This window comes from Periplaneta americana, chromosome 10, assembly GCF_040183065.1.
Source record: "Periplaneta americana isolate PAMFEO1 chromosome 10, P.americana_PAMFEO1_priV1, whole genome shotgun sequence".
NCBI classification, from domain to species: Eukaryota; Metazoa; Arthropoda; class Insecta; order Blattodea; family Blattidae; genus Periplaneta; species Periplaneta americana.
In genome coordinates, this window is record NC_091126.1 from 62,956,871 (window position 1) to 62,983,105 (window position 26,235).

General features: G+C 37.3%; 1 non-coding gene across 1 annotated transcript; it reads right to left on the reverse strand.

Annotated features, from left to right (window-relative positions):
• Nucleotides 1-7,222: 7,222 nt before the first annotated feature.
• TRNAT-CGU (transfer RNA threonine (anticodon CGU)) lies at nt 7,223-7,295 on the reverse strand. Its single transcript has one exon. It is a non-coding gene; the product is annotated as a tRNA-Thr (tRNA).
• Nucleotides 7,296-26,235: the final 18,940 nt, after the last annotated feature.

A 26,235-nucleotide genomic window follows, 5' to 3' on the forward strand; every position in this document is an offset into this window, starting at 1 on the left:
TGAGGTCACTTTGGACCAATAGGGAATAGATTTTAGGCCAGTTAGTGACGTAGTTTTTAACCAATAGGATAGTTAGTTTTAGCGTAGGATAGGTTTTTATAAATAAGGGTGACGGGGAGCGGAGATGACGACTACTATTCCGCCGCGGAGCGGAGATCATAAAAACGAGTTCGCATCGTGTCGGCGGCCCTACATACAGGGCACAATAACTACTTCGTTTGGTGTCAACGACTACTATTCCGCTTCGGAGCGGAGATCATCAAAACAACTTTACTTCGTGTCGGCAGCCCTACATACAGGGCAGAATAACTACTTCGTTTGGCGTCGACAGGACTACTATTTCGCTTCGTGTCATAGTGTACTGGACAGAATATTGAATTTGTAGTATCGGATAGAGCTTATTCAGAGCCGCCATAGAGTCGATACAGAAGTGCGACCAACGATTGAATTATAAGTCAGCCGGAAATACATATTCTAGGGTTTACCAAGTGGATACTACAATAAACTTATAGTTTTGAAGTTTACGCTGCCTTTTATTTAAGTAGCCGGCTTGGTATTATTCCCGACATCACCCTATACCACAACAGTACCTCGGCTACCCTGAGTGAATCTCACGCAACATCGAGACGCACCCACCCTCAAATGGCGCCCAACGTGTGGTCACAATAACCACTCAACAACGATACCACCCTCAAATGGCGTCCAACGTGGGAAAACAACAACGAATCCACCCTCAACCTGAGTTTTTTAATGTACTTCACTCCCACTCCTTCTACTAAGGAAGTTCCAAATCCACACAGAACCAAGACCGCAGATAGTAAGCAGTACTGAGTTACTGAGTATAGTACGTTCCAGAAATATGTTCGCGTTTTCCAGTGACGAAAGAGCTTTCAATATTGAATCTTATTTTCGCACAGGTACTGTCCGTTTGCCTACGTCGCATCCCGATTTCCCCCATCTGCTTCTGCTCGCCCCTCTGTAATAGCTGGGCTGTCTTAGCTCTTTTCTGAAAACATTAATTTCTCTTAGGAATTGGACGTTTACGTAATATTATACAGCTGTTTAATTTAACTTAAATAAAAGGGCCTCGTTAAGTAATTAACTGTCACGTGATTTCCTCCCTTTCTACAATCCTGCGCCATAACCACTTGGACGGACAGTAGATAGCATGTCTGAGTAATTTTAAATTTTCCGGTCGGGCAGAAGTGAAGATTGAATTTACAGTACGTAGAGTAGGTACATAATTATTTCAACATGAGTTACTAGTACGAAGGACGAAACTGGCAATTGGAATTAGATGCAATAGTCTATAGTGCGTTAATATGCACAAAAGAACTGAAGCCTGTATCAAAATGAACGGCCACCATTTTCAAAATTGTGTTTAAATATTCATATTATGATTATTTTTCAATTTAACTTCTTTCTCTATATTGTACGCTAATGTGCTGTAGACAGTATAATATACACTGCATAATGAATACGTTCGCATGGATAACTCACTTCGTGAGTAAAAACACTTATTCTTAATACAGTACTGTACTTTGATTAAAGAAAAACCTAATGAAAATTATCAAACTCAAAATCGCGATATTTCCTAGTTTACGTAAATGGATGAACTACTTTTCTTCCTTCCTATACCTAGTAGAGTGATTTGTGTTTTACGCCAGTATCATCGAACTCCATTCTTGGAGGGGGAGGAAGCGGTGTTTCCGGTTCTCTAAAGGTATAGACAGGTTAATATTAGAAATGTTAGTAAAAATAAAATGATGTCCCGGTACAATATATTTACATCACATATTCATTATATAATATGAGGTCTCGCCTTACTGTTAGCAGTTTTTACAAACTGAGGTTGAATATGGCCATAAAGTCATTTAAATATGCGCTCCTGCATGTATGGCTTACATTGTCTAAAGTGCAGGTAGTAAGGCCGTAAAAACATTACAACGAGAGGAGTTCGGCTGGCACCGTGGATCGTGTCCCGGCATAGCTCAGTTGGAAAGAGCACTCAGCGCGCAAAGCTGAGAGGTCCCGGGTACGATTCCCAGTGCCGGAACGAATTTTTCTCGAATTAAATGATTAGGCTATTTATACTATTTCAGTATTATCAACGATCTAATATTTCCTGCCATATTTAGCACTAATATTTTGTAGAGCGCTAGTTTCGCAATAATAGTGCGTTTATATGGTTAAAATGTAGCTGGACAGAACATTTCAATTTAGTAGCAATCCCACTTAGAGTTGCCATGCTCCATTATTATTATTATTATTATTATTATTATTATTATTATTATTATTATTATTATCGTCATCATCAGCCGAACTACGTTTTACCTCTCGTAGCGTCCTCACATAAGCATTTAAGGTTAAAATTTGAACCCTGAAACTCCAGGATATACTAACCGATAACTTCCCTAACTTGTTTGGGAACGAAAATGCGTTGCCTGATGATGACCAGGCTTCGGTTCTGGGCACAGAAACGCATGAAGTTCAGAACGCACGGGCATAGTGTTGTGTTGGTCGAGTGAACTGGGAGATAGAGTGCGCCGTTACTTCGTTTTTTTTATTTTATTGGGTTATTTTACGACGCTGTATCAACATCTAGGTTATTTAGCGTCTGAATGATATGAAGGTGATAATGCCGGTGAAATGAGTCCGGGGTCCAGCACCGAAAGTTACTCAGCATTTGCTCGTATTGGGTTGAGGGAAAACCCCGGAAAAAACCTCAACCAGGTAACTTGCCCCGACCGGGATTCGAACCCGGACCACCTGGTTTCGCAGCCAGACGTACTGACCGTTACTTCACAGGTGTGGACCCGTTACTTCGTGTCACAACATGTAAACAGTCCATGATAGAATGGGACAAACATATTTCACCCTCTACAGATGGAGTATATACAGTAAATTCCTAGTGAAGACAATAAATGTCTACCTTTAAAGTATTAACGTGAGTTCTATCCTTCAATCAGGTGTCCCTACGCCGAAGCCTGTCACACGTACCGCAGCCAAGCAGCAATACACACAACGGTAATGCACATTACGGACCCACCTATGCTGTTGCAGGATCCCACACGGGTCATGACGTCATTTATACTCCGTGTACTCTAAACCTCATACTGGTTACTCTGTGTCCCTAGGCCGAAGCCTGATGACATAATAATGTCGAAACATGGAATAGGCCAAAAAGGAAAAAAAAACAAAGAAAGGAGTTCGATCCGATCCTTTGGATGGGGCCTCGGAGTAGCTCAAAAGAGAGCGCTCTGTATGTAAAACTAAGGGTCCTGGGTTCGATTTCCAATGCCGGAGCGAATTTTTCTGCATTATTCATAAGTAAGAAGTAGGCTCAAGTAATAAAATATCTGTCTGGGTTTATTTGTTTTTCTGATTTCACATGTTTCGTGGTAGTATCAGGAGTGTATTTGTGCCAGGGCGCCGTCCCGGTACTTTTTCTGCAACCCGAGTGCTTAGGAAAATATTTGGGGCAAAGAGGGATGATGTTACAGGAGAATGGAGAAAGTTACACAACGCAGAATTCCACGCATTATATTCTTTGCCTCGCATAAATAGGAACATTAAATCCAGAGATGGGCAGGGTATGTGGCACGTGTGGATGAATCCAGAAATGCATGTAGAATGCTAGTTGGGAGGCCAGAGGGGAAAGAGATCTTTGGGGAGGCCGAGACGTGGCTGAGAGGATAACATTAAAATGTATTTGAGGGAGATGCGATATGATAGTAGGGACTTAATTAATCTTGCTCAGGATAGGGACCGAAAACAAGCTGACTAGAAAAAAATGTAAAGAATTACGGCCGACTGAAGAAAGTTTGTTTGAGAGAGAAGTGCAGCAAAAAGACAGGATATTGCTAATATATGTAGGTTTACAGGACAGTAGGTAAAGGTTCCAATCGGAGGGTGGAATATTGTATCTAGGCTTAAGTCTGCAGATAAATACTCTACTACTATAGTTTATTATTATTATTATTATTATTATTATTATTATTATTATTTTCTTATCTTGTATCATGATATAATTAAACTCTCTTAAGAGTTGATTTCTCCAAAGGCCTGATTTATACAATATAATCGGTAAACATTATGCTAAAACAGGCATTATACACACTGTGATATTTTTTCGTTGCATTTCAATTTATAATGTATTAACGATATATTGTTATATCTTTCTAGCATAAATTTTACTTCAAAATATTTTTGTATTAAGTAATTCTCACCAAGTAATGTGACATAGAACTGCAAAGCGATTGACAGAAATATAGCAGATTTTTTACAATTATTTAAATATATTCTACAGTAATTACATTCCTACTCATTTATCACAATTATACACCGTTTTTCAAAAGAAAAACACACCTCTCCAGTTTTTAGATGAGAAGAGTTTGTCATTATTGTATAAGCATACAGTTCCCATATTCTTGTCTTGTAATGTGAATTAAAGTACATTTAACATTTTTTCTTATTAATAAATTATAATTTCTGAAATCACTGTGCACCTATTTTTAGCCCTTCTATTGGGCAACGAAATACCCTATGAAATGAAAATACACCATTAGAAATGGAAACTGTATACAAGTCCGCATTTCACGAGAAGATCCGAGCAAGGAATGCGAGTTTTTCCCCCACTCGTATAATCTATCCCTGCCACGGTACCGGCCAGCCATTGACTAAGCCTTGTTTGTACCAGCCGACCAATGACACAACTCCCATCCACCTGCTCCTTCAATAACGCAGAGTTACTGGCCTTCTCTCTCCTCTTACCCCGCAAGGACCATACTCCCCTCGCAGGGATCTTCTCGTGAAATTTGGACAGTAATTAAGAATGTGTTGTGAAAGTTTTTATATTGTAATGTGAGTGGCAATGAAATGACACAACAATTTTTACAGTAACACAGAACATGCATTGTAAGTGTGACAAAAGTCAACTATATCGTTCTCCCGATATCTCTTATACCGAGTGAAGCCGTTAATAATAATAATAGTAATAATAATAATAATAATAATAATAATAATAATAATAATAATAATAATAGAAATCAAAATTCCTTAACAGATATTAATTAACAAAAAATATTTATGTGAAATTATTGGCTTCACTTACGCAGACTTTGTGCCGTTATTCGGAGCTTTCTGCTGATACGTGTTTCTGCACTTCCGTTGGAAGGAAATTCGAAGAGGCACGGCGAAGAAAGGAAAGGCGAGCAGTCTCGCAGAGTTCGTGAGATGTAATTATTGTTACAGCAACAGAGATCAGTCTCTCGTTACCAGTAATTACGGGAGCATTGATTTCGCATTTCCGCATCTTCCCTGCAGTAGGCGACGCAATATTTCGCGTGGATGATTGACGACGTATCCCATCCCCTAATTTTGAACGTTTTGACTCTCCTAAGAAGAACACAGATTCGGATAATGACAAAACAAGAAGCAACACAATCCTTCCTTCTTTCCTAATTCTCTGCAGCATGTTACTTTTAGCAGCTATCTCTTACATGACCCAATACCATAATCATATTAAAAGTTCCTTCTATATTAATAATAGGTGCAAGACAAAATATTTTACTTTACATTTCATATTTCATTCTGTGCCCTGGTTCTCGAGAAATGTTTGCAAATGAATCTAGTTGGATCGCATTCGCTGAACGAGAGGAATTTTCTCTCGGCTAACATAGGGTTGTTTTCGATCTCTGATAAAGAATTTGAATGACATCATGTGCGTCAGGAGTCACAGGCCAGCTGAACTGTGGCGAGGTGACAGACCAGTAGTGTGTGATGTCATAGTCAGAGTGCATGCGAATAACAACAGAAATTCCCAAGAAAATCTATCCTTTTTGGGAGGGGTACATTACGACCATTTCTAATGCCAAGTACAGTTAAGTGAAAATAAAAGAAGCCTGCAATAAACGAGGTTTCGATATTTCCAAGAAAGGCACCTCCTGTGTACATTCTTAATAAGATTGGTAAAGCTCGAATGGAATTAATTTGTATCATCTCGTGGGGTGCGGTGACTTGTGACGGGGAGTGGATTTGCTTGCTTCTTCCACTCTGGAATTAATTCCATTCGAGCCTTGCCAGTCTTATTAGGTACACACAAGATGCCTTTCTTGGAAATAACGAAACTACGTGTTTTGTAGGCCCCTATGATTTTCACGTAACTGTACTTGGCATCGGAAAGAGTTGTTATGTGCCTCTCTCAAAAACGCTCGATTTTTTTTTTTTGGGCATTGCTACTGTGATACACCGTGCACTCTGATTATGAAATCATTCACTGTTGGTCTGTCATCTCTCGCCGCAATTCAGCTCTCGGTGTGACTACTGACGTACATGACGTCATTCAAATTCGTTATCAGAGATCCGAATCAATCCAGTAATACCGTACATTAATCTCATTAAATAAATATTTACATTATTGCAAAAAAGAATATGAATACATTAATTATCCTGCGAAAGTGTGTGTTTTAAAGTAGTGGGAAATTATTGTACAATATCGTAATATATCCGAGAACTAAAAAAGTGTAATTGTTTCTTGATAACAATAATAAGATATTGGATAATTCCTTGTAGTCACCATCATAAAACAAAATCCTGTTTCTGATAGCTCATTTTTTCCCCTGTCGCACAGTTCACATGCCAGGTCTCGCCTCCTCATCTATATTACCCATCCGTTGTCAATTGAGCGGTGTTGATTCCACGAACTAGCGGAGTGCGTTATGATTTATCTCTAGATATGAAAGATCAGTTCTGACCTATGATTAGAAAGAAGTGGAGCATCTGAACAGAAGAACGTCAACAATACGCCTATAAGTTATGAAACTTAGATATACTATTAATATTTGAGGAGGAAAATTCGCTCCGGCACCGGGAGTCGAACCCGGGTCCTTGGTTCTACGTACCAAGAGCTCTGACCACTGAGCTACGTCGAATTCAATCCACAGCACCGGATCGAACTCTCCTCCTACAGTGTTATTTCCCTTTTTGTGGCCTGACTCCAAGTTGAGCATACAGGTTGACATTTATATTTCAAATCAACTGCCATTATACAAGGAGCGCACTCAGCTGAATGACTAATGGTCGGGATTCCGCAGTAAAATGCACAGCAATCTGTACAGAACCATGCACTGCTACCTAGACGAATTTACTAAAGATGTTATTAATTGGTCAAACAAAATAATATCTGTTATAGTGACAATTAATATTTGAGGAGAAAAATTCGCTCCGGCGCCGGGGATCGAACCCGGACCCTTAGTTCTACGTACCAAGCGCTCTGACCACTGAGCTACGCCGAATTCAATCCACAGCACCGGATCGAATTCTCCTCCTGCAATGATATTTCTCAATTTGGAGTCAGGTCACAAAAAAGGGAAATAACACTGTAGGAGTAGGATCCGGTGCTGTGGATTGAATTCGGCGTAGCTCAGTGGTCAGAGCGCTTGTACGTAGAACCAAGGACCCGGGTTCGATCCCCGGCGCCATAGCGAATTTTTCTCCTCAAATATTGTCACTATAACAGATATTATTCTGTTGGACCAATTAATAACATCTTTAGTAAATTATACATACTAGTTCAAGATATGAAAAAAATTGTGTAATAAAATTTCCGTCTCTCCAAATTTAATTTTAATATGAAATCTACCATGACTAAACGCTTCATAATACCATCTATCATAAAAATTCATTCAATCTGGCCTTAATTTTTTTAGCAACAGTGGAAATATTGAACGTTCAGAAAGGCGACGCTTCTGAAAGCGTATCTCGTTGAAGTTGAAATTATGCCATCGAGAAACACCTCACAGCTCCACGAATGAAATAAAAATTACAAAACTCACTGATAGAAAATCCATCAACACTGCCCATATCCGTCATATAATTGCAAGAGAATTAATCTCACTCACTGATATCAGCTGTTAACTCTGCCGGCCCTGATGGCTATTTTTCCATGTTTCGTAACAATGTACAGGTCACTTTCTCAATGTGCACTGTCATAAAAATTCGCATCAAACGTAGGACTTGCAACACAATTTATTTCAAGCGAACGCTCACAATTAGAACAAAACACTATCATCATATTTACATTCTGTAGATCTTCGGTTTCCAATAAAATTCCTATTGCTATTTAATTTCTCTTCATGAGTTTGTTTCCCATCTCAATGGCAAACCAGGTTATTGTGGAGATTGGCAAAAACTTCCAATTCTAGAATTACTAGCCAAAAATGCATTTGTGTACGCCATAATTCCCCAATTCAATAAACCAGTTTACTTCTGTTTCACTGATATCGAAAAAGCCTTTGACAATGTTAGATTAAAACATGTCATACAAAGTCTTGAAAAACAAAATACACCTAATGGGATTATGCACCTCATCCAAGATAGTTATACAAATAATTCTTGTAAAGTAAAATTGGATGGTAAACTCAGTAAAATACTACCAACAAATAAGGGAATCCGTCAAGGAGAATCTTTCAGCTCACTCCTTTTTAATTATTTTAATGAATGATATAATTCTAGAATTGAAAGGACTTCGTGGTTTCGAAATAGGAAATAAGAACGTAAATGTATTATGTTATGCTGATGACACAGTGTTAATAGCTGATTCACAGGATTTACTTCAATGACTTCTCTATAAATTTGCTCAGATATGCGAAAAATGCAACTTGAAAATATCTACAAAGAAAACTAAAGTATTAACTGTTTCTAAAGAAACAATGAGATGTAAATTGCAATTATATGATAAGGTCGTAGAACAAGTGAATTACTTCCAATATCTTGGTGTTATGATAACAAGCCATAAAGACCTAATAGCTGAAGATAATTAAAAGATAGTGAAAGCATCACGAATCTCAAGATCCCTGAACGATACCATCTGGAATAATAAATATCTACAATTAGAGACGAAAACCCGTATATATAAAACAGTAGTAGGCGAATTTTAACATACGGTGCTGAAATAAGAGCCGAAACCACTAGATCAAAACAATTGATAAATACTGTAGAAATGAAAACATTAAGGAAATTTGTGGGAAAAACAAAACTGGATAAAATAAAAAATGCGGACATAAAGAACAAATGGCAAATACAAGAAATAGGTAAATGGGTAGAAACACGAAGATCGCAATGGGCAGCAGACGTATCAAGGATGCCTGAAGATCGTATGTCTCGTATAGTAAAAGACAGCATACCAGTGGGCAAGAGGAGTCCCGGTCGTCGTAACGGAAGATGGAGCGACTCCCTGGAACTAACAGGTCTTTAGGCCTGCATAAAAAAGAAGAAGAAGATAATTCCCCAAGAGCTCGGACTAAATTAAACCAAAAAAGACAGACAAATTTATATTCGGTTATTTAACGATACTGTATCACCTGCACAGATGTCAATCTGCCGATGAGATTGGTGACTGGGAAATGGTATTTGACAAGATCAGTTTGAAAAAACTTTTATGAGATTTACAGTTGTTCTTCCTACCATTGAGGGAAACAAAATGAAACTTTGAACTATCCAACTGGGATTCGAACTCACGCCTGAATACAGTTTCAGTGAATGACTCTCGTTCATTATGATTTGAATATGCCAATGGCCAGTGGACAAATGGGAGGCCCAAACATAAGGCGTTAAGAAAATTTCAGCACCTGAATTATTGTTTGTAACTAAGAGTAACGGACAATAAACATTAAATTAAAACGAGACATGTTACAGATCGGACCGTGTAGGACAGGGCTGGGCAGCAAGAGCGGATTCTCTTCATCCCCTTTCTTCCCCGCCGAACACCGCGCAGCGTTGATTCATTGACGGATGAATATTAAACGTCCCCGTTTAGAGTCTGGTTCCGCTCCCGATGCCCAGCCCTGGTGTAGGAAGACGTACTGAGAGGGAAACGTGAGAAAGAGAGCTCCTGTGAGATGAGAGAGAGAGATGACTTCCCCTCCTCGAGAAAGCTTTGCAGCACGAACAGATCACTTCCAATATCTCATGACGCTTGGCGCTCAATGCACGAGAGCCTGAATAATTCTGTGATCGGTCAAATTGCTGCAGGCCTACTTTTTTTTTTGCTACGATGACTAGATTTATTACTTACCATACTTTCACAAAAACAAGACACAAAATGGCCTACACTTGAATCGAGACCTATACATCTGAGACAACTGATAGCATTTTGTGTTCGTGTGTACTTTTGTTTAGGATTGCGACAGGAGTGGGAGTTGTGTGAAATTACACATGCGCGACGAGACATCTTCCTGCCTGGCCACGCCCCTATATATCCTCCGTACAGTGTTGTCAATTATAGCGGCATATTTAAACCTGTTTAACTGTAGTTTGTTCTAATAACATATTACATTTTCTTTAAAAATCGAATATAACAAGGATACAAAGTATCAAATTCTTAGAACATAAATAATTACAACACGCTTAATTCTATTCTTGTTTTCCTAGTGCCGATTCTTACTGAATGCTGCGGATCATGTTGCCAAAATGTAAAGATTTTCATCTACTGAGAATATCTCCTCTGCGTGTAAACCTGTTAATTGTCGCACATTTTACAGACAAGGTACTTTCCTCTCAGTTTCACATTTTCTAACGAGTTAGATCAGCGAAAGAGAACAACCTCTCTTAGTGAGCTTAGGTTCTTGCTTTGCCTCAGAGTAATTAACGGTAGCCCAAAGTTCAGCACTGCCAGTCCGAACGCGTCAGTAGCCCAGTCCATCTATGACCAACATTGCTTGATGCGGCCGCTTCCTAGCCCGTTGCACTGGGCTTCGAAGCCAACCGTAGCCCACCGCACTGCTCAGCACTGCACCGACATCAACCCACCAGTTGGTGCATTTTACTGCTTTTCCGCTTGCGCGCATTGGTTGTGCTTTCGCTCCGCGTGTGGCATGAGCATACAATTCCTCGCATAACGGACAACAAACAAAATTAAATTATTTTCCACTACTATCGAACACAGATTTGAAAACTGTCCCAGTCACCGGCGTAGCTCTGTCGGCTAAGACGCTTGCCTGCCGATCCGGAGTTACGTTCGGGCGCGGGTTCGATTCCCGTTTGGGTTGATTAACTGGTTGGGTTTTTCCGAGGTTTTCCCCAACCGTAAGGCAAATGTCAGGTACTTATGGCAAATCCTCGGCCTCATCTCGCCAAATATCATCTCGCTATCACCAATACCATCGACGCTAAATAACCTCATAGTTGATACAGCGTCGTTAAATAACCAAGTAAAAAAACTGTCCCAATAGTACTTTTTAAATTTCCATCCGACTCTATTGTTTTAAAGCAGCAATTTTATCCGTCACTACTTTTTCTCTAGAGAAACTATATTTTATAGGGTGTCCAACAAGAACGTCGGATTTAATAATGTGAATAAATGCAACAAAAATCGATAACAGATAACAGCGCAGCCAAAGCTATAATAAGAAAATGGCGCTATGTTCCAACAATGTCCCATTGTTGGGTTGGCGGCAATGCTATTTGCTCTGTTATCTGTATTTGTTGTATTTATTTATATTATTAAATCCTACGTTCTTGTTGGGACACCCTATAAAATATGTGTTTCCAGACGGTGTCTCTGAAGAAGGTTTTCCGAGCTGAGATGCCGCAGTCTACCATTCTACTAGTAGACCTCGGCATCTCAGTTCGTAAAAAATTCGTCACAGAGATTGTATTTTCTTTGGGATACACAATTATTTGGCCTCATCTTGAAAAACAGAAATCAAAAACTAAAACAAAAACATTTGAAACAGCAGCTGATTGTTGATCGAACTGCACACGCAAGTACAAGCCAGCGCAAACTCGCTTAATAAGTAACTGATAGAAGAGGAGACTTGGGCTCGATGCCTTGGTACCAGACCACCGCAAAAAATCGCTACGCAAGCAGCCTGGACCGGCCAGTGCAGTGACGTCACGAGCTTTTTCCGTGCGAGACTGCAAAGCCCAGTGCGATGCAGTGTGGAAGCAGCCCATGGGCTAGGCCGTTGTGCAGATCTGTGCTTTGCCTTAGTTGCTGTTGTATGCAGGTATTCATGCTTAAAATATTCCGAATGCTGTGCTGTTAAGTACGCAAGTTTACAGAATTGCATTTTTCAAAATAATTTGCGTTCTATACAAATTTTCGTACGGATTTTGCAGTTGTATACGTTGAATGCCCATGGACTTACATCCTATATATCCACATCTGAAATGCCTTAACATTCCTATGAATTCTATCTTCTTACCCCTCAGCGTAAAATTAACCAAATGCAACTTTAAACTAGCGTCCACCTCTATGGAGAACGGTTAGCATGTTTCACCGTCAAACAAATGGGCTCGGATACTTAGTTAGGAGAAGTTACCTGCATGAGTTTTTACCCGCCTTTTACCTCAACCCATTAAGAGCAAATGCTGTGTAATTTTTGGGCCCTGCATCTTGAACTCGTTCTGTTGGCATTATCACCTAATTTCTCTCAGATAACTAGATAACCATCGCAGAGGATCAAGCGCCGTAAAATAAAATAATTAATAAAAAAGACTACTCTGTATATCAATAGAGAAATATTTATTTGTGACAAGTGTTCACAATTTCAATTGATGTTGTTGTTTAGTCAACTGTCCGAATACAGGTTTCAACGTCGTGACACCAGTGTAGGCATCACTCTGGTACAATTAAAGCCATTAGTCCCTTCTCACACCAACTGAAGTAAAATATACATACAAATAAGAATAACAATTTTATTTCCATTATTATTATTACTATTATTATTATTATTATTATTATTATTATTGTTATTATTATTATTCATTCTGATACAAATTAAAGCCATTAGTACTTCTTTCTCACACTACCACGAGTGAAATATGATTACATATAAGAACAATAATTTCATTATGACTATTATTATTATTATTATTATTATTGCTATTATTATCATTGTTATTATTATCATTCTGGTACAAATTAAAGACTTAGTACTTCTTTCTCGCACTACCAGAGGTGAAATATTTATACATATAAGAACAACAATTTTATTATTATTTTCATTATTATTATTATTATTATTATTATTATTATTATTATTATTATCATTATTATTGACTATTGACTATTCAGTCTGGTACAAATTAAAACCATTAATCCTTCTTCTCACCCTACTAAAAGTGAAATCTTCATACAAATAAGAATAAAAATTTTGTTAGTATTATTATTATTATTATTATTATTATTATTATTCATTCTGGTACAATAAAATCCATTATTCCTTTCTCACACTACCAGACGTGGAATACGCATAGAAATAAAAATCACAGATTTATTACTATTATTATTATTATTATTATTATTATTATTATAATTATTATTATTAACACCTACTAGGAAAAGAAGACTATAATTTGAGCATATCAACTCATAAAACTAAAGTAATGGCCCACAGTGGTAAATTTCCAATTCGTACAAAAATAATAGTTGATAATAAGCCCATAGAACAAGTATCTCATTTTGATTATTTAGGTTGTAACATATCTTATGATGTAGATAGAGATATTGACAACAAAATTAGCAAATTTCAGTGGATATGCGGAACAATAAATAGAACACTAAAAAATAAAACTAGAAAAGAAACAAAACTAAAGTTCTATAAAACTATGGCAGTACCTGTGTTGACATATGGAAGCGAATCATGGATAATTAAAGAACGAGATAAAAGTAAATTACAGGCTGCAGAGATGAGGTTTCTTCGCAGAGTAAAGGGATGTACAAGAAGGGATCTGATAAGAAATGAGGACATCCGTAAAGAATTAAATATATACAACATAAACGATAAAGTTGAAGATTATAAAGGAAAGTGGAAAGAACACCTGTTTCGAATGGATAATGAAAGAATTCCAGCACTGATACAACAATACCAACCTAAAGGCAAAAGAGATGTCGGACGTCCTAGGAAGAGGTGGAACTGAATAAAATGGGAAGACGGAACAGCCACTAAGCCTAAACCATAAAGTGAAGATGATGATGATGATGATTATTATTATTATTATTATTATTATTATTATTATTATTATTATTATTATTATTATTACTACTACTACTACTACTATTGGCTATTCATTCTGGTACAAATTAAAACCATTAATCCTTCTCCTCACCCTACTAGAAGCGAAATATTCATACAAATAATAATAAAAGTTTTGTTAGTATTATTATTACTATGATTTATTATTATTATTATTATTATTATTATTATTATTATTATTATTAATGCGGTGTTCCTCAAGGGTCTACATTGGGACCTCTCTTATTTTTATTATTTATAAATGATATAAGTAAAAGAATAAGTTCTAGCTGCCTTTTATTTGCGGATGATCTCAAAATCTTTCGCAAAATTAATAGTTTGGTTGATTGTCAAATTCTTCAAAATGACATTAATTCAATTTCACAATGGTCTGTTGAAAATGGAATGAAAATTAATCAATCCAAAACTTTTGTTATTTCCTTTTCACGGAAAACTATCTCCCTAAAATTTAACTATTCTCTCAGTAATGTCGTAATTACTAGGAAAGATTGTATTAGAGATCTTGGTGTCCTACTTGATTCAAAATTATATTTCCATGATCATGTGCAATATATTTATACCCATTCGTTAAGAATGCTTGGTCTAATTAGGTCTATAACTTATTCTTTTTCCACTCCTATGTGTTTATTAATTTTATACTATACGTTGGTTAGATCCAAGCTTGAATATGCATCTGTTGTATGGAACTCCATTACTTCCACTGACTCGGCTAAATTGGAGAATATTCAAAGAAAATTTATTTCATTGTGTTCTTATAGATTTTTACCAAATTCCGATTATAACTATGAGATTAAATGCAAATATTTCAATTGCGGTAGTTTGTTCACCAGACGTCAGGATCTTGATTATTTATTTATTTATTGTAAAGTCATTAAGGGTGATATTGATTGTGAATCTTTCATAAGCAATATCAGTCTTCGTATTCCAGCTAATGGTTTAAGATTTCATAAATTGTTTTATAATAAGAATCCTAAATCTCTCTCTCCGATCTGCAGATGCATTAAATATGCTAATTTGCAGGGATTCAACTTGGATCCATTTAATGTGTAGTATATCTGAGTTTTTTTCTCACTGATCTAATTTTAATAATTATTTGTCCATTTTTTTTCTCTTGCATTTGGTCAATTGATTAAGGTAGACTATTCCATTATTTCAATTATCTTATTGTACTAATTTATGATTTTATAATTTTTATTTGATCTATGATTGATGTAGACTATTATATTGTTTGTATTTCATCTCATTGCCATTTTCTAACATTCATTCTCATCATCATTTGTTGTTTTGTTCTGTTTTTGTATCGTGCTAAACTTTAATTGGCCTTGTGCTGTTGTTTTGCACGTTAATATTCTAAATAAATAAATAGATAAATAAATAAATAAATAAATAAATAAATAAATAAATAAATAAATTATTATTATTCATTCTGGTACAATAAAATCCATTATTCCTTTCTCACACTACAGGACGTGGAATACGCATAGAAATAAAAATAAATTTCATTATTATTATTATTATTATTATTATTATTATTATTATTATTATTATTATTATTGTAACTAGTATTATTACCATTATTATTATTAATATCACCAATAACATAAAATCTTATTCGAACATTGATCACTCCTCCATTACGTTGTCCTTGTTTTTCATTGTTCTTGTTGTTGGATATATACCATAAATAAAATTCCATTTTGAACCAATCGCCTTTGTTTGACCTTATGCCTATGCCTATCCCCTAGCGATCAATGCGTTGTCGTAACCAACGTTTCCAAACAAGTGGGGTGATTGCTTACTATATATAATACATGATCCAGACGGACCCGAGTCAAGCGGACGTGCAGCGCTTCACGGTGTTTGATGCTTCGCCGAGACACCTGAATCGTGGGGCAGAACCACCGGAAGCGCAGAGGGGAAGTAATTAAGATGATGAGCGGAGAAGATTTCTGCTGCCTTCCATGAAAACGAACAAGGAGAATGGTTCGCAAGAAACGAGACCATTTCTCAAGTCGCTGCATTGTTTCCACAAGTGACAAATAATCTTACTGCCGGCTCAAGAAACATTAGCGTAGAAGCCTAGATTCTCCAAGAGGGAGGCGGAGAATAAGAAGAATGACAATAAAAAGATTTCGCCCCTCAATCTTACCTCTCTTACCCTCACTGTCTCCACTCTCCATTACAGTTTTTCTCTTCTTTTTCCTTCTGCTAATGAGCATTCAGGCGGCAAAACGGAAATTTACCCCATAAAATGTTAACTCATACAACCGGATGCAGATTGAAAATGGTTCGACCATTTGAACATAATATACAGAAAATTATTCTTACTTCCCGCATTTTTCCTTCCCATTTTTTTTCTGTGTCTGCTCTGCCCTAGAACAGTGTGAGATGTGTTCCCATTCCCCGACAGCATCCAAAAGATAGCATCATAAAACCTATCAATTTATTACAGGACGCTTTCCGACAGACCGAGGATTTTCTCGTTGAATCGACGTCTGTGGTGATTCTACAACTGGTGTTTTACATCGTCTCAAGTAAGCACATTGTGCGTATAAATGTAGAGAAAAATTTAAGTGCCGTCGTTTAACTGTGTAAGGAAATGTTCCATATGTCTTCTAACTCTTTAAAATCTTTCGTTGAAAAGCTATTACAATGATCCTTAAGAATAATTTTCCACCTAGTCAATATTTTTTGCATTCCTTCATCCGATAAAAGACTAAAGTAATTCGCTTGAGCGTTATGTTGACAAAAAGACGCAAAGCCGCGATTTGGGACAAAATAGGGCAAACACAAAACAACATAATCCTTAATTCCGCGGAGATAAATATATCAATGTCAGTCTCAAAAATCGAAACCCAAATCCTGTGGATTTATGGACATAGTCTGTCATTTGAGCCACATGTATGCCGATAAATAATGAATTTTTTAGACAGGCGTTCCAAATAGTAGATCTTTAAACTCTAGGCAGGCTTACTAAATTTTGATTATTATATGGTAGGGAGCAAAATATACTTTAAACACTAATGCGAATAATATTTTCAACTCTTTCTCAATGGTTTCCCCAACAGATTTTACACATTAGCAATCGCAATTGGTCAACACGGTTAAAAAAAATGCAGGTCTAATTAAAATTTATAATTTTTAGTTTTTGTTAAGAAACGAACATAAAATAAATATTTTTTTTCAACAACTATTTTATTGATAATGCAAAATAATATTAGTTTCTAAAAACTTCCACATGTCCTAGACTGATGTTCCTGCATTTCACTGTAATTTATTGCCACAGTCAACGTATACCGAACACTGGACGTGTGGGGTTTTTCTACTACTACAAAGGCCTATACTAATTACAACCATGCCCAAGGCCACGCATTCACTGCAAACCTGACATTCTCCATCTTTCCTATTTTCCGCCGTCCTCTTTTTCTTCGCATATGATCACTGCATCTTAATGTTGTATATCATCTCTTTTCTTCTTTCCCGAAATCTCCTTCTTTTCACTATTACTTCCAGTGCATTCTTCAGTAGGCATTTCTTCTTAGCCCGTGATCCAAACAATTTCTTTTCCCTTTCCTGATGAGTTTCAGATTATTCTTTCTTCACCTACTCTTTCTAGCAAACAGTTCATTTCGTACTATGACTTTCCATTTCACACGCATATTTCGTCTCGATATCCACAATTCAAATGCTTCTATTCGTTTCTCTATTAAAAGCTTCCTTTGCCATAGCTATCCTCCTTTTGATATCCTGGTAGCAGCTCGTGTTATTAATTTTTTTTTAATTCTTAATTGACGACGCTTTATCTAGCGTCTGAATGAGATGAAGGTGATAATATAAGAGAAATGAGTCCAGAGTCTAGCGTCGACAATTACGCAGCATTTCTTCTTATTGGGTTGAAGAAAAATCCCAAATAAAACCTAAACCAGGTAAGTTTTCCCAACCAGGATTTGAGAATGTTACTATTTAGCCATATATTACACTGTTCAATATTAACAAAGCCAACATTTACAGAGTTTGTTAATTAAATTGAGTTCGTAATAATTTATAAAGATTAAAATAAATAGCTTATATACAAGGGTATATTTTCATACTTTGTACTAAGGAATGGTATAGAGTTAATTTGCGTTAAGAGGTAAGGCAAAATGCGTATTATATATAGTCCTCTAATTTTTTTTACAAATAAGGAGTAATCAGAATATGCTTAAACATATTAATTACACTTCTAAATTTATCTTTTCGAATTTAAAGTCTTGAAATTGAACAATTATACAAATACACATTATTAAAGTATTATCACAAAGTCGTAAAGTTTATACACTAATTTCTTATATTTACAGTATTATATGGACTGATAATTTACCCTTAACATAGGATAGTAATATGCGTTACAAGAGCGGTATGTTGAAGTTTTCATGTTCGAGGAAAAGTTTGAAAAGGCGAAACGTAGTTGAGCTTTTTTAATTTCCGAGAATTGAAAGAAAACATACCGCTCGTGTATCGTACATTATTTTGTGCGAAGATCGTTTATTACACACCTGAAAGAGGAATTTCTAATTAGTTGCAATGAAATCTCCATCTTGGTTTCTGTTCAATGACGGCAAAATTTGCAAAACAAAAATATCTATCTTCACCATTCTTGCTTTAAAATGTTTTCTGTGTTTACTCTACTCCAGCAGGCCGTGATATACGTCTGTCTTTTTTCCCCCCAGTCTATGATGAGTCTGGAATCTTGTTGATTTTTTCACGGCTTCCTTAATGTTACTTGCATCACGAATGCAGTAACTTTAGTGGAGTTGTAGAGTTTACTTAATTTTTGCAAATATTTAAAAACAATAATTAACAGTGCAATTTAGGTGAAATTGCAGTGGTAAGTTTCCAATTTATAATTATTAGTGTACTGAACGTCTCTAAAAATAATATGTTAAAAGCCTAAAGCAGTAAAATCAATAAATTTAAGAACGGATATCAGCCAAGGGTAAACGTGATCAAGGATGAGAATGGTGACTTGCTTGCAGACTCTCCATCAATCCTAAACAGATGGAAAAACTATTTTGCGCAACTACTAAATGTACATAGGCCAAATAGAAATGATCGGGACGAAATTGAAATACAAACTGCTGAGCCATTTATACCCGAACCCACGCTTTCAGAAGTCGAAATTGCGATAGAAAATCTGAAAAAGTACAAGTCTCCAGGTATCGATCAAATTCCAGCAGAATTAATACAAGAGGGTGGGAGTGCATTATATAGCGAAATTTATAAACTTGTACTTGCTATTTGGGAAAAGGAAATTGTACCAGAACAATGGAAGGAGTCCATAATTGTACCTATTTTTAAAAAGGGGGACAAAACCAACTGTGGTAACTTTCGAGGAATATCACTTTTGTTGACGTCGTACAAAATTTTGTCCAATATTCTTTTGAGAAGATTAACTCCGTACGTAGATGAAATTATTGGGGATCATCAGTGCGGTTTTCGGCGTAATAGATCGACTATTGATCAGATTTTTTGTATTCGACAGATAATGGAGAAAAAATGGGAGTATAAGGGTACAGTACATCAGTTATTCATAGATTTCAAAAAGGCTTATGACTCGGTTAAGAGGGAAGTATTATATGATATTCTTATTGAATTTGGTATTCCCAAGAAACTAGTTCGATTAATTAAAATGTGTCTCAGTGAAACATACAGCAGAGTCCGTATAGGTCAGTTTCTATCTGATGCTCTTCCAATTCACTGCGGGCTAAAGCAGGGAGATGCACTATCACCTTTACTTTTTAACTTTGCTCTAGAATATGCCATTAGGAAAGTTCAGGATAACATGCAGGGTTTGGAATTGAACGGGTTACATCAGCTTCTTGTCTATGCGGATGATGTGAATATGTTAGGAGAAAATACACAAACGATTAGGGAAAACACGGAAATTTTACTTGAAGCAAGTAGAGCGATCGGTTTGGAAGTAAATCCCGAAAAGACAAAGTATATGATTATGTCTCGTGACCAGAATATTGTACGAAATGGAAATATAAAAATTGGAGATTTATCCTTCGAAGAGGTGGAAAAATTCAAATATCTTGGACCAACAGTAACAAATATAAATGACACTCGGGAGGAAATTAAACGCAGAATAAATATGGGAAATGCGTGTTATTATTCGGTTGAGAAGCTCTTATCATCCAGTCTGCTGTCCAAAAATCTGAAAGTTAGAATTTATAAAACAGTTATATTACCGGTTCTTCTGTATGGTTGTGAAACTTGGACTCTCACTCTGAGAGAGGAACATAGGTTCAGGGTGTTTGAGAATAAGGTGCTAAGGAAAATATTTGGGGCTAAGCGGGATGAAGTTACAGGAGAATGGAGAAAGTTACACAACACAGAACTGCACGCATTGTATTCTTCATCTGACATAATTAGGAACATTAAATCCAGACGTTTGAGATGGGCAGGGCATGTAGCACGTATGGGCGAATCCAGAAATGCATATAGAGTGTTAGTTGGGAGACCGGAGGGAAAAAGACCTTTAGGGAGGCCGAGACGTAGATGGGAGGATAATATTAAAATGGATTTGAGGGAGGTGGGGTATGATGATAGAGACTGGATTAATCTTGCACAGGATAGGGACCGCTGGCGGGCTTATGTTAGGGCGGCAATGAACCTTCGGGTTCCTTAAAATCCATTTGTAAGTAAGTAAGTAAAATCAATATGTCACTTAAGCGGTAAGAAGAGGGAAATTGTTATGTGTGTTAGGTTGGGAATACTGAATGTGGAATTTTAGACTTACCGCGGGTTGGTTTTGCGCGGAAACCAAGCAAATACGCACGAGCTCGCACAAAATATTTTTCACAACAGAAGATTTAAAACACAGTATTAGCACAGTCTAGTATAGACAGTCACGAAGCTTGAGTTATGAGGGTACTAGGAACAATAGAGTGTGCAGGTACTACTGTATTTCGCATTGTCTGGAATGAGGCGATAGTAGCGATCCTAGTGCTTAGCAACTATCTATGGATGCATATTTACTACGTATTGAGCTTCGTGACTGTATGTACTAGACTGTGGTATTAGTCTAGGTCCAAGGTTATGTAATTCCATGAATAAACTCAACCCTGAATTTTCAACACTTTCTTTAATTTCAATAAAAGATTAAACATCTATTTATCAATGGTATTTGCTGACGATATGGCGTTGTTAGCAGAAGAGATGATACTAAGGGATATGCCACTGGATCTAAATTACAGCCGTGAGCAGTATGGAATGAAGATAAATGCAAACAAGACGAAGACCATAGTTTCCGCAAGAAAAAAATAAAGAAGGTAAACTTTCGAACATGAGGCAGTAGAGCAAGTGAACAGCTTCGAATACTTGGGATGTACTATAAGCAGTAACATGAGCTGCAGGCAGGAAGTCGAAAGGAGGATAGGAATGGCAAAGGAAACTTTTAACAGAAAAAGGAGCATCTTCTGCGGAAATCTGGAAAAAGAACTAAGGAAGAGAATATTGAAGTGCTTTGTGTGAAGTGTGGCATTGTGTGGGGCAGAAACATGGAGATTACGACAAAATGAAGAGAAACGAATAGAAGCAGTTGTAATGTGGTTATGGAGATATGGAGAAGAATGGAGCGTGTGAAGTTGACAGACAGAATAAGAAATGAAGTTGTATTGGAAAGAGTGAGTGAAGAAGGAATGGTGCTGAAACTGATGAGAAAGAGAAAAAGGAATTTATTGGGTCACTGGCTGAGAAGAAACTGCCTCCTGTAGGATGCGCTGGTAGGAATGGTGAACGGGAGAAAAGTTCGAGGCAGAAGAAGATATCAGATGATAGACATTAATGGTGCTATTCATAGACATTTTGCAGCACGCGCTACGAGCGTACTAAGCTAGCCCCGGCTATCCACTGGTTACTAGTACAGAATTCAAATCATATCCTATCGCTAACACTGGTTTATGAATACGAAAAACGCTGATAATCCACCGAAAGCTCGCGCTAAAAATGTCTATGAATACGGCCCTAAGATATGTGGATCATATGAAGAGACTAAAAGGAAGGCAGAAAATAGGAAAGATTGGAGAATGCTGGAGTTGCAGTGAAACACTTCTCCATTGTGAAAACACTAAGGTATATATTATGTTATCAGTGCTACTTAATTTGATATTATGTATAAAGTTTTTTGCGTGTTCTTATTTATTTTGTTTTGTATACATAATATTGTGTGCATTAAATTTTGAATTTCTGTATTATAATGGAAATACACAAGAACACGAGTTTGATCATACGGATGTGCCTGATTTTTATGCCTTGCATAATTAAGTATAAATAAATATAAAATATGAAAGGGGTCCTACAAATCCTTCATTTACATCAGGCCTGCAGAACTGTAGCTCTTGAGAGCGACTGCTTTCCTCTCCTTTCTTACCCTACCCACCTTTTCTACCTATGTGGTCACGGAGTTCTAGTTAAGGCTGGTTCACAATAAACCTGGAACGGAAACGACAACGAGAACGAAAATGGAAATAATGTTGAAATACATTAGTTTAAATGGGAGCATTCACAATAGTTAATTGTGAATGCTACGATTTAAACACATTTATTTAACATTATTTGCGTTCTCGTTCTCGTTTCCGTTCCCGGTTTATTATGAACCAGCCTTTACGCTCGGCTGCATCAACATTCATTCTCGGGGCGGAAGTCGATCATCCCCAATAGAAGTGGAGTGAGGCTGACGTCATAGTTCCCCTACTTTGCGAGTTCTGCAGGCCTGATTTAGATGAAGGCAGATGCACAAATATATCTTGCACTAAACCAATTTTCCGATATCTGATATGCTGAAAAATCTTTAATTTCGGGGATATGATTTTTTTTACCTAATTTCATCATAATTTCCCTCCATTCCTTGTGTGATGAAAGACTTGTAAATATAACGAACTGAATTTTGTAATAATGCTTTAACAGTAAATAAACTTAAAACTTAATCATCGAAACTACTAAAAGAAATAATCTAACACAGTATTGTTTATTTTAGAGAGTGTTATTCATATGCGTATTAAATTCAAAATTTTGATACTGCCTGAAGTGTTATATTTTTATGGGAGGTCTTGGTTAACATCAGACATTTATGGTGGTTGAACTAGCCCATATAACCTCCGGGTTGTAACTTTATATTCCACCGTTCTTCACTGTCACAAATTTTTTATATGCAGAATTTCTTGCGGTTGGCGTACAGCTCTTTCCCTCCCCTGTTCCCCTCTCCCTGCAGCCATGCCATGTTGACTATATTTTTGGAATCCGTGTGGAATTAAACAAAACCGTTCTGCTGCATATTTCCTGCGGAACGTTGTGTTTCCAGTGTTCTGTCCATCAATCTCAGAACTATGTTTCCTCGGTGTAAAGTTGTATTTTAAAGATCAAAAGGAACGGAGTAAAACATCAGACCATGGTAGATATTTTAAGAATTTTGACATATTACTACCATAAAAATGCACGGAACAGAAAGCACCGACATTTAATAATTCCCTCAATTCTAGCGAAAGCTGCATTAAATACGCTTTCAAGAGAATTCTTTTAACAATTGTACCCAATATTAGTAAGACATCAGTGTCCTCTAATCCTTACAAATCTGTTTATATCTGTTAAAATTTTCAAAATCAAGTTGTGGTTGTGTCGAATTTAGACGATGTTAACTGTACATGGGTACAAAACTAGAACGCGAATATTGAAACTGGGTACTGAGTATTAATTATTAACATTAATCTCACTAGACCTTCCGATTTATCTAGAGAAAATCAAAACTCGAGTGGAATTTAATTGACTATTGCACGATTAGAAGCAGGCACATGAAGATTAGAAGAAATAAAGTACTCTAATAGAATAAATTATTAATTGCCTTAAAAATACTAAACTGTCTTCAAAAAGATATTACTGTACCTTATCACTGCAAATGCTTCGCTAGACTTTTAATAATGGCCTAGTAATTAAATAAAGACTGGGGAACGGATTAGATACACTGAAAGGTAGAGATGTTTCAAATAAGCTACTTCACTGTTTATTCATACAGTATGTAACAGTTGCCAAAGTAGAACAAAGTTCAGTCAGGTATAATCAACTGCTGACTTCGGGACTTGATCACAATACAGCGTGTTTAAAAAATACGGGGCATAATTTCAGGTATGTATTTCCCACAAATAGACAATCAAAATAGTTCATTACAACATGTGTCCGAAAATGCTTTATTTCCGAGTTATGACCTTCACAAAATTGAAATTCACCGGAACGTTTCTCTTTCCGCAGGTCGTTGCCGTCAAACGAGACATTAAGAGGGCACTCTGACAGGTCATTCCGAGGCGAAGGTTACATTCAGTGTTGTGTGGGCGTTAGAATGTGCGACATGTATTCAAATCAAGAGCTGGCAGAGATACACTTCATGTACGGTAAGGTGGACGGCAATGCTGCGCTGGCTCGTCGTTTGTACCAGGAGAGGTACCCACAGCGACAATGTCCAGATCGGAAGACATTTGTACGTCTCCATTACCATCTGTGCGAGTATGGAAAATTTAACTCTCCTGGTTTGGGAAGGGGACGACCAAGATCTACAACTCCAGAAGTACAGGAGGAGATTCTGGAGGCTGTGAACATGACTCCTTCTATGAGCACATGAAGGGTAGCGTTGCAAGTCAATGTTCCTCATACGACTGTCTGGAGACTGTATCAATTGTATCCTTATCATTTGAACGTGTACAGGCCCTGTCACCAGCAGATTACCCTTGCACGAGTTAGGTTCTGTCAGTGGTTCTTGCAGCAGTGTGGTGTAAATCCGAACTTTCCTGCCTTAGTATTATTTACAGATGAAGCATAGTTCACACGAGATGGCATAACAAATTTCCACAATCAGCATGTATGGGCGTATGAAAACCCACGTGCAACTGTTCCATCTCATCACCAGGTGCGGTTCTCCCTCAACATGTGGGCCGGTATCATTAGTGATCGATTAGTTGGACCCCATGTACTTGTAAACAGACTTGCGGGGCAGGCGTACACAAACTTCCTGGAAAACACCATACCTCATGTTTTAGAAGACACTCCACTGATCAATCGCCAACACATTCACTTCTTGCATTATGGCGCTCCTGCACACTTCAGTCGTACGGCTCGCCGGTACTTGGATCGAAGGTTTCCTGATCGATGGCTAGGTAGAGGTGGCTCAATTGCTTGGCCTCCACGCTCACCTGATCTGAACCCTCTCGATTCCTACTTGTGGGGCCATTTAAAATCATTGGTTTATTCGTCTCCAGTGCCTGATTTGGAATCTCTTCGGAATGGAATTGTGGCATGTTCTGAGGACATACGCAATACTCCTGGAGTTTGGGATCGTGTTCGCAGGTCAATGAGACATCGATGTGAGATCTGTATTCAAGCAGGAGGTGGACATTTTGAACATCTTCTGTAATGACAACGACCTGCGGGAAGAAAAATGTTCCGGTGAATTTCAATGTTGTGAAGGCCATAACTCGGAAATGAAGCATTTCCCGACACATGTTGTAATGAACTATTTTGATTGTCTACATGTGGGAAATACAAACCTGAAATTATGCCCCGTATTTTTGAACATCCTGTATGGAGTCTCGGAAGACTCACAACCAGTCTTTACGTCAAGGACGGGACGAAATACTTCATTTTCGTGCGAGTTTCCGGCTTTGCGGGCGCTGTTAGTCTCGTTTTCTCGATCGTTGTTCATCTCTAGACACAACACTTATGTATTTTTTATTGGGTTATTTTACGACGCTGTATCAACATCCAGGTTATTTAGCGTCTGAATGAAATGAAGGTGATAATGCCGGTGAAATGAGTCCGGGGTCCAGCACCGAAAGTTACCCAGCATTTGCTCGTATTGAGTTGAGGGAAAACCTCGGAAAAAACCTCAACCAGGTAACTTGCCCCGACCGGGATTCGAACCCGGGCCACCTGGTTTCACGGCCAGACGCGCTGACCGTTACTCCACAAGTGTGGAAAACACTTATGTACTTGTATATGTCCGTGACGTTTAATGATGTTATGATGATTGTATTAATTTTAGGTTAATTCATTCTTATTTCCATGAATAAAATATTTATTTTAAAATTTAATGTGGACCACTATGAACAAACTAAGTATGCCGACATCCTCTTTCACTCTCTCGTAGATGCTGGAAACTTGCATGCATGTG